The sequence below is a fragment of the Mus musculus genome, chromosome X, assembly GCF_000001635.26.
Source record: "Mus musculus strain C57BL/6J chromosome X, GRCm38.p6 C57BL/6J".
Lineage (NCBI taxonomy): Eukaryota > Metazoa > Chordata > Mammalia > Rodentia > Muridae > Mus > Mus musculus.
Window position 1 is genome coordinate 13926341 of NC_000086.7, and position 7424 is coordinate 13933764.

The window sequence follows — 7424 nt, forward strand, 5'->3', positions numbered from 1 at the left end:
TAGGGCCTGCATACAAGCACCTCTACCTGATGAGCCATCTTGCCAACCCTTTAGTGCAGTTCTTAAATCTTTTTCTTTTTTAAATTTATTTTAATAGTTATTTTAACTTTTCACCTCTGGAATTGTCAATATTTGTCACTTTTAAACATCTATTTTTATGGTTTGGTCTTCCTTGTGATTTATTATAGTTATTTGTTCATATTTCTTGACATGTGAAGAACTTTTTGCTTAGATGCAAGACCTTATATATGAAAAATTGTGGATTTTATACAACACTGGAAGAGCACCTTGATTTAGTTGCTGGTAGATATTATCTTTTGTCATGGATGATCTCTATACAGTTTGTTGTCACTAGTAAGGGACATTTTTGTTCCTAGGGATTTTCGACATCTATTGTCCTCATTTGAAGATTTGTATACTGAAAAGCGCTAACCCATTTCTGAGCTTGAATGTCATTCTCTGATTCCCCAGTGCCATTAGACTACTGAAGTATTTTTCTAGCTATTTTGTCTCTTAAATGTTGCTGTCTCTATGAATTTTGGTACTCTCATTTTGAGTATGCATATAACTTAGAAATTGGGGAGTATCTCAAAATAAGATTATACTAGAATATTTTTGTTTTTTAATTTTTTTAGATTTATTTATTTATTTTAAGATGGCAGTCAGGTTTCACTTAAAAGCAATCAATTAAAAAAGCTGGACCACATAGTTGGTCTCCAATAAAGGGGCTGGAGGTACAACTAAGAGCTCGACTTTAAGTGTCCTGAGTCCATGGACTTGGTGATCTCCCTTCCCTTCATCAGGGCAGGGAAAGTGTATCATGACAAGACCAAGGGGACTCACTATTGCACTCACATCCCGGTACTTCAGGTCAGTGACAGATGTGTCCTCAACATGCCTTGGAAAGTTGACTGCAGAACCCAAATGAAACCATCAGAACTGACTAGGGTTCTGATGTCTCTACTCCAGAAAGGTGCATGAAGAGATCTCCTAGCTCCATCACATCCACATCATCAGTGCTGGGAACTTGCCGGGTTTCTTGGTTCTCGTTAAAATCCCAAAGCCGCACTGAGTTAAAGAACCTCACAGCGCCTTCAGAGCTTAGCTGCTTCTGAGGTTTCTCTGGCTCTGCCAACTGCCCATCAGGGTAAGCATGGTGGTGGTAAAGGCACTTGTTTCCAAAGGGGCAGGTCTCCTTGCCTTGTTCAAAGTATTTACATGCCTTTTACCCCCATTCCCTGTTTGAAAACTTCAACTAATTCATTCTTTTTATTCTGATCTTCTACCCAGTACACACTTGGAGTTACAAACTTTGCTATCACACGGCCCTCTGGACAAGACTTTATGATAGGGTTTTCAAACTGCTTGGCACATCTTCATTGACAGATGCAGGACAGGCAGTAGGTGTGGCTGCAGTTGGAGAGAATCCAAACCTCCTTTCAGAAGCAGATGCTTTCTCCAGGATCACCTCCATACAGATGCTGCACACTTCGTCCTGGCTTACCTGGACGAAGCCTTTTCCATCTCATGTTCAAATGTCGACCTGCACATCTTCTCATGAGCTTTCCTTGGCTCTTGGGTCAAAGGGGTGGAGGATTTGAAGCCTGCAGATCTCACACATGTCCCCATGCAGGTAGACACAGGCATCTTCAAACTGGCACTCCCCAGCGGCAGCATAGGAGCACAACTGCTGCTCATTGCTGCAGGAGTTGCTGGCCTCCTGTAGGAGCATCAGGCCAGTTCTGATGGCATTTAGGTAGAAATGGGGCTTCATCTCTGGGCTGGTCTGAGGGTCACTACAGCCACCTGGACTAGTCTCTGTGCTTGGAGGAGTCTTGTCTTCAGCTAGACCAGTGAGATTGCTGTCTGTGAGCACCAGCATTGTCTTCTCCTGCTTTCCAGGTTCATTCAAATGTGTCCTCATAACAGATATGGCAATGTCGGGATAAGGGTGAGGACTATGCAGGCCTGAGGAGGGTGAAGGGTGGGATGCAGGACCCACAGCACCACCTGCTGCAGCTGGGGGTTTTGTATGATCATATCTAGGTGGGCAAGGGTCTGTCTCTGTACTCTCATCTAAAAGAGGCTATTGGGGCCATGTATCCTGCTATCTATACCCACACCTGTGTCCCAGTAGGACTGACAGAAACCCATCTACTGCCAAAGAAGGCCCTTGACACCTGTGCTACCAAGACAGGCCCCTTGTTAGGAATCTTCAGGATACACTGATTGGGGTGGGTGGATGGATTGGGAAGGGCAGGTGGCCAACTCAAACACGAGAACTCTGGCAGTGAGGACCAGATGGGCTCTGCTCACCAAAGCATGGAGCATCTCAGACTGTTGTCTAGCTTGGAGCAACAGGGCTCTGTGTACATAAATGTCATAGCATCCACGCCAGAAGTCACCTGAGCATGAACCAGAAATGGCTTTCAAACCAATGGCATATCACCTTGTGACACACAAAACCATAGTGAAGATATGGTATGGTAGTGGTGGCAAAATCTAGGGTGTGCTATACAGGGTTTAAAGTTCAGACAAAATTATTAATATTCTAAATACAGTGTTAAGTTAAAATCTCCCTGGCCCAGGGCCTATGTTCAGGCAGGCATATAGTATATACCTGTATTCCCACCACTGGAGATGGAGGCAGGAGACCAGAAGTTTAAAGCTACATAGGAAGTTTGAAGTCAGCCTGGGTGGAATAAAACCCTGTCAACAAAACAAAACACCACTCCACGCCAGTAACCACAGCCATGGCAGCCTTGCCTGCAGCGTGCACCATAGGTGCAGTAGCCCTTCTGGTAGTATTTGCAGATGGTGGATGGCTTGCTGTTCTCCAAGTCATATAAGAACAGGAACTGTGTCTCTAGCTGCATATGTAGCAGAAGATGGCCTAGTCGGCCATCATTGGGAAGAGAGGTCCTTTAGTCTTGCAAACTTTATATGCCCCAGTACAGGGGAACGCCAGGGCCAAGAAGTGGGAGTGGGTGGGTAGGGGAGCAGGGTGAGGGGAGGGTATAGGGGACTTTTGGGATAGCATTTGAAATGTAAATGAAGAAAATATCTAATAAAACATTGAAAAAAAAGGAAAAAAAAAAAGAACAGGAACTGGCTGCCGTCACAACATACACCATGCATAAAATGGCTGCAGTTGACCTGCTTGGTGCTCATGGCAGCGGGGCCAAGGGCTGGAGTCGCACTGAAGTCTCAGAGCCACCAGCACTGTGGCCCAGTTCAACACTGCTATTTATTTATTTATTTATTCATTCATTTATTCATTTATTTATTTACTTAATTTTTTACACTCCATATTTTATTCTCCCCCATCCGCCCTTTCACTGTTCCACATCCCATACCTCCTCCTCACAACCTGTCTCCAAGTGGATGTCCCCACCTCCCATCATACCTGACCTCTAAACTCCCTCCAGTCTCTTGAGGGTTAGGTGCATGATCTCTGAATGAACACAGACCTGGAGTCCTCTACTGTATGTGTGTTGGGGGCCTCATATCAGCTGGTGTATCCTGTCTCTTTGGTGGTTCAGTGCTTGAGAGATCTCAGGGGTCCAGATTAATTGAGGCTGCTGGTTCTCCTACAGAATCGCCCTTCTCCTCAGCTTCTTTCAGCCTTCTCTAATTCAACCACAGGGGTCAGCAGCTTCTGTCCATTGGTTGGGTGCAAATATCTGCATCTGACTCTTTCAGCTGCTTGTTGGGTCTTTTGAGGGGGCAGCCATAATAGGTCCCTTTTTGTGAGCGCTCCATAGCTTCAGTAATAGTGTCAGGCCTTGGGACCTTCCCTTGAGCTGAATCCCACTTTGGGTCTGTTGCTGGACCTTCTTTTCCTCAGGCTCCTCTCCATTTCCATCCCTGTAATTCTTTCAGACAGGAACAATTATGGGTCAGAGTTGTGACTATGGGATGGCAACCCTATCCCTCACTTGACATCCTGTCTATCTGCTGGAGGTGGGCCCTATAAGTTCCCTTTTTCTACTGTTGGGCATTTCATCCCTTTGAGTCCTGAGAATTTCTCACCTCCTAGGTCTCTCGTGCATTCTAGAGGCCCCCCCCCCCAACCTCCTATCTCCTGAGGTTGTTTGTTCCTCATGAAACTGCAAAGCTTCTGTAAGGCAAAGGACATAGTAAGACAAATTGGCAGCCTACAGATTGGGAAAAAAATCTTCACTAATCTCACATCCAATAAAGAGTCAATATCCAAAATATATAAAGAACTCAAGAAGTTAATCACCAAAAAAACCCAAACAATCCAATCAAAAAATGGGGTATAGAACTATACCAAGAATTTTCAACTGAGGAATCTTGAATGGCTGAGAAGCACCTAAAGAAATGTTCAAATTCCTTAGTGATCAGAGAATGCAAATCAAAATGACCCTGAGATTCCACCTTAGACCAATCAGAATGGCTAAGATCAAAACCTCAGGTGACAACACATGTTGGAGAGGATGTGGAGAAAGATAAACGCTCCTCTGTTGCTGGTGGGATTGTTAACTGGTAAAACCACCCTGGAAATCAATCTGAAGGTTCCTCAAAAAATTGGAAATAGATCTACCTGAAGACCCAGCTATACCACTTTTGGGGATATACCCAAAAGATGCCCCGCCATGCCACAGGGGTACCTGCTCCACTATGTTCATAGTAGACTTATTTATGATAGTCAGAAGCTGGATATAACCTAGATGTCCCAAGACAGAAGAATAGATACAGAAAATGTGGTTCATTTACACAATGAAGTACTACTCAGCTATTAAGAGTGAGGACATCCTGAGTTTTGCAGACAAATTGATGGAACTAGAAAATATCATCCTGAGTGAGGTAACTTAGATCCAAAAGGATATGGATGGTATATACTCACTAATGAGTGGCTGTTAGCCAATAAAAGTACAGAATACCCAAGACAGAGTTCACAGAACTCAAAAAGCTCAACAAGCTAAAATGCCTAAGTGAGGATGTCTCAGTCCCCCTTGGGACAGAGGAGAAAGCAATCACATGTGGCGAGGGAGACCTAGGAGGGAAGGTGGATGTTGTATGGGGGGGGGTGCGGGGAGAGGGGAACCTGATATGGTACTGTGTAAGAGTAAAGGACTGAAGCTCTGAGGGCCAGCAGAAATAATATTTATTTATTTTTATGTGAGTACAGTATCACTCTCTTCAGGCACACCAGAAGAGGGCATTAGATCCCATTACAGATGGTTGTGAGCCACCATTTGGTTGCTGGGAATTGAACTCAGGACCTCTGGAAGAACAGTCAGTGCTCTTAACCACTGAGCCATCTCTCCAGCCCCCTAGAATTTAAAAAATTACCTCTCTCAACCCAACTGACCTTTGGGCTCTTCTCCTTGGTCATACCAAGGTAGAATTTTTCTCTCTGAATTCCAGAGAGATTTCCAACAAGCTTCTGAGCAATGTTTTCCAGTCAGCCTCTATTTAGTCTCACTGCAATGAACCATCAAATGTCCTAAAGGAAAAATTCCAAGCAACTGTGGCACTCACATCAATTAACTTCCCATCTCTAGAAAGTTTTACTTGTATAATTTTGCTTTTCTTGTTGTGTTCCAGTGACTCCAAATACTTCAGCTTTTGAGATGGTTTTTGTCAGGAAGTTATTCTGAGAAAGCTGCTCCTTGTGATTAAACACTGAAGTTCTTGTTACTGTATTTCACAATGTTTTTCACTTTTGATCTTTATATAACCAATATCAATCTCAGAAATAATTTCTTTCTTATTTTATCCACTGATTTTTGAAAAGTAAAAAAAAAATCATGATTTTTGGTCTAAAAGTTATTTGTCTAAAAATCTATCTATCTATCTATCTATCTATCTGTCTGTCTGTCTGTCTGTCTGTCTGTCTGTCTGCCTGTCTATCTATCTATCTATCTCCATGTGTATTGTGGGGGATGTGAAGGTCAACCTTTGAAGGAAAGAGTGGGATGGAGAGTGAGGTGCCACAGGCTCCTGTGACTCCTTGAAGAGTCCTGAGCTATTGCCACACACAACATTAGACCTAAGATGGCTCCTAGAACATTGGTGAGACAGCAAAAAGAACTGAGGCCAAGGTGGTGGCTGCTTCCTCTACTCCTTCTGAGTAACCTCGCCAGGCAGGGCTTTCATTGTGGCACAGTGAGAATGTGTTGAGATAAGATTGGCTGAGGATTCAGGGGCTTGGGATTGGCTCAAATACTGTATATTAATTTATGTGATGGCCAAGAAACTCAAATCTGCACACTGATGCTAGTCTCTGGCCTCTGGTTCTGGGGATTTGTCAAGTGACTCTGTCGCCTCTTGTTCCCCATCCTTGGTTCTGTTCCCATAGTGTATGACTATTTTGCCCACATGTATGTCTGGGTACCATGTGGGTGCTGCATTGGTGTCCCTAGCACTGGAGTTAGAGACAGTTGTGAGTTTACGTGTAAGTGCTTGGAATCAAACCTAGGTCCACTGGAAGAGCTCTTAACTGCTGAGCCACCTCTCCAGAACCTTTCCACACCCCCTAAATTTATTTTGAATTTTGTGAGCTGTCCTTGGGTGATCTTTCTTTTTTCTTGTGCCCCCCTAGTGAATTTGTTTCATTGTTGTATTTCTTTGGTAAATAGATACCAAGATGAAGTAATGTTTTCATTGTGCTTCTAGACTGTAAGAGTGAACTCCTAAAGGGGCCGGGGCGGGACTCACCTTCAGATTCAGTTCCCTGTAGCTTGGACCACTCCCTAAAACTTTGGGTGGTATGGTAGTTTAAATTACAATAGCTCCTATAGGCTCATATATTTGAATGTTTGATTCTCAGTTGGTGGAATTGTTTAGGAAGGATTAGGAAGTCACTAGTGGACTCACACCATTTCCAGTCTCACTGTTGGCTTTCAGATATTGCTTCAGCACTGTGCCTGACTACCTGCAGCCATTCCCCAAGTCATGGTGACCATGGACTAACCCTCTAAAACTGTAAGCAAGCCACCAATCAAATGTTTTCATTTAAAAGCTGCCTTGGTTCATGGTATCTCTTCACAGCAATAGAATAGTAATCAAGATTGATGGAATACTTATGAGATTTTTATGAGGCAGATATATTTGTTAAAAACTAAAATGCTGTAGTTATGGGTGCTAGAGTTTTTGCCATAGGAATTTCCCTAACTCTCACTCTGTTTGGGCAGAAACAAAATTCTGCAGAAGCTCCTTCTTCAGGACTTCAACGTGTCTGTCCAGTCCTCTACAGTCTTCAGCTTGTGCCTAGTCACTGAGTCAGGGCTAGTCTTGCACAGAATTTAGAGGCGTTTGCACTGATGTGATGAGACATTAGGCAGTGGAGATGCCTGTTTCTGCCAACACCTAAGAAGAATCTTTTATAACTTTTTGTCCACCTTTGAATCTAGGTGGTGACCACAAAAACATGTCAATGCTTTTGATGAATAGAA

General features: G+C 43.5%; 1 pseudogene; it reads right to left on the minus strand.

Moving 5' to 3' along the window:
- Positions 1 to 746: 746 nt before the first annotated feature.
- On the minus strand, positions 747 to 2879 carry Gm5381 (predicted gene 5381; annotated as a pseudogene).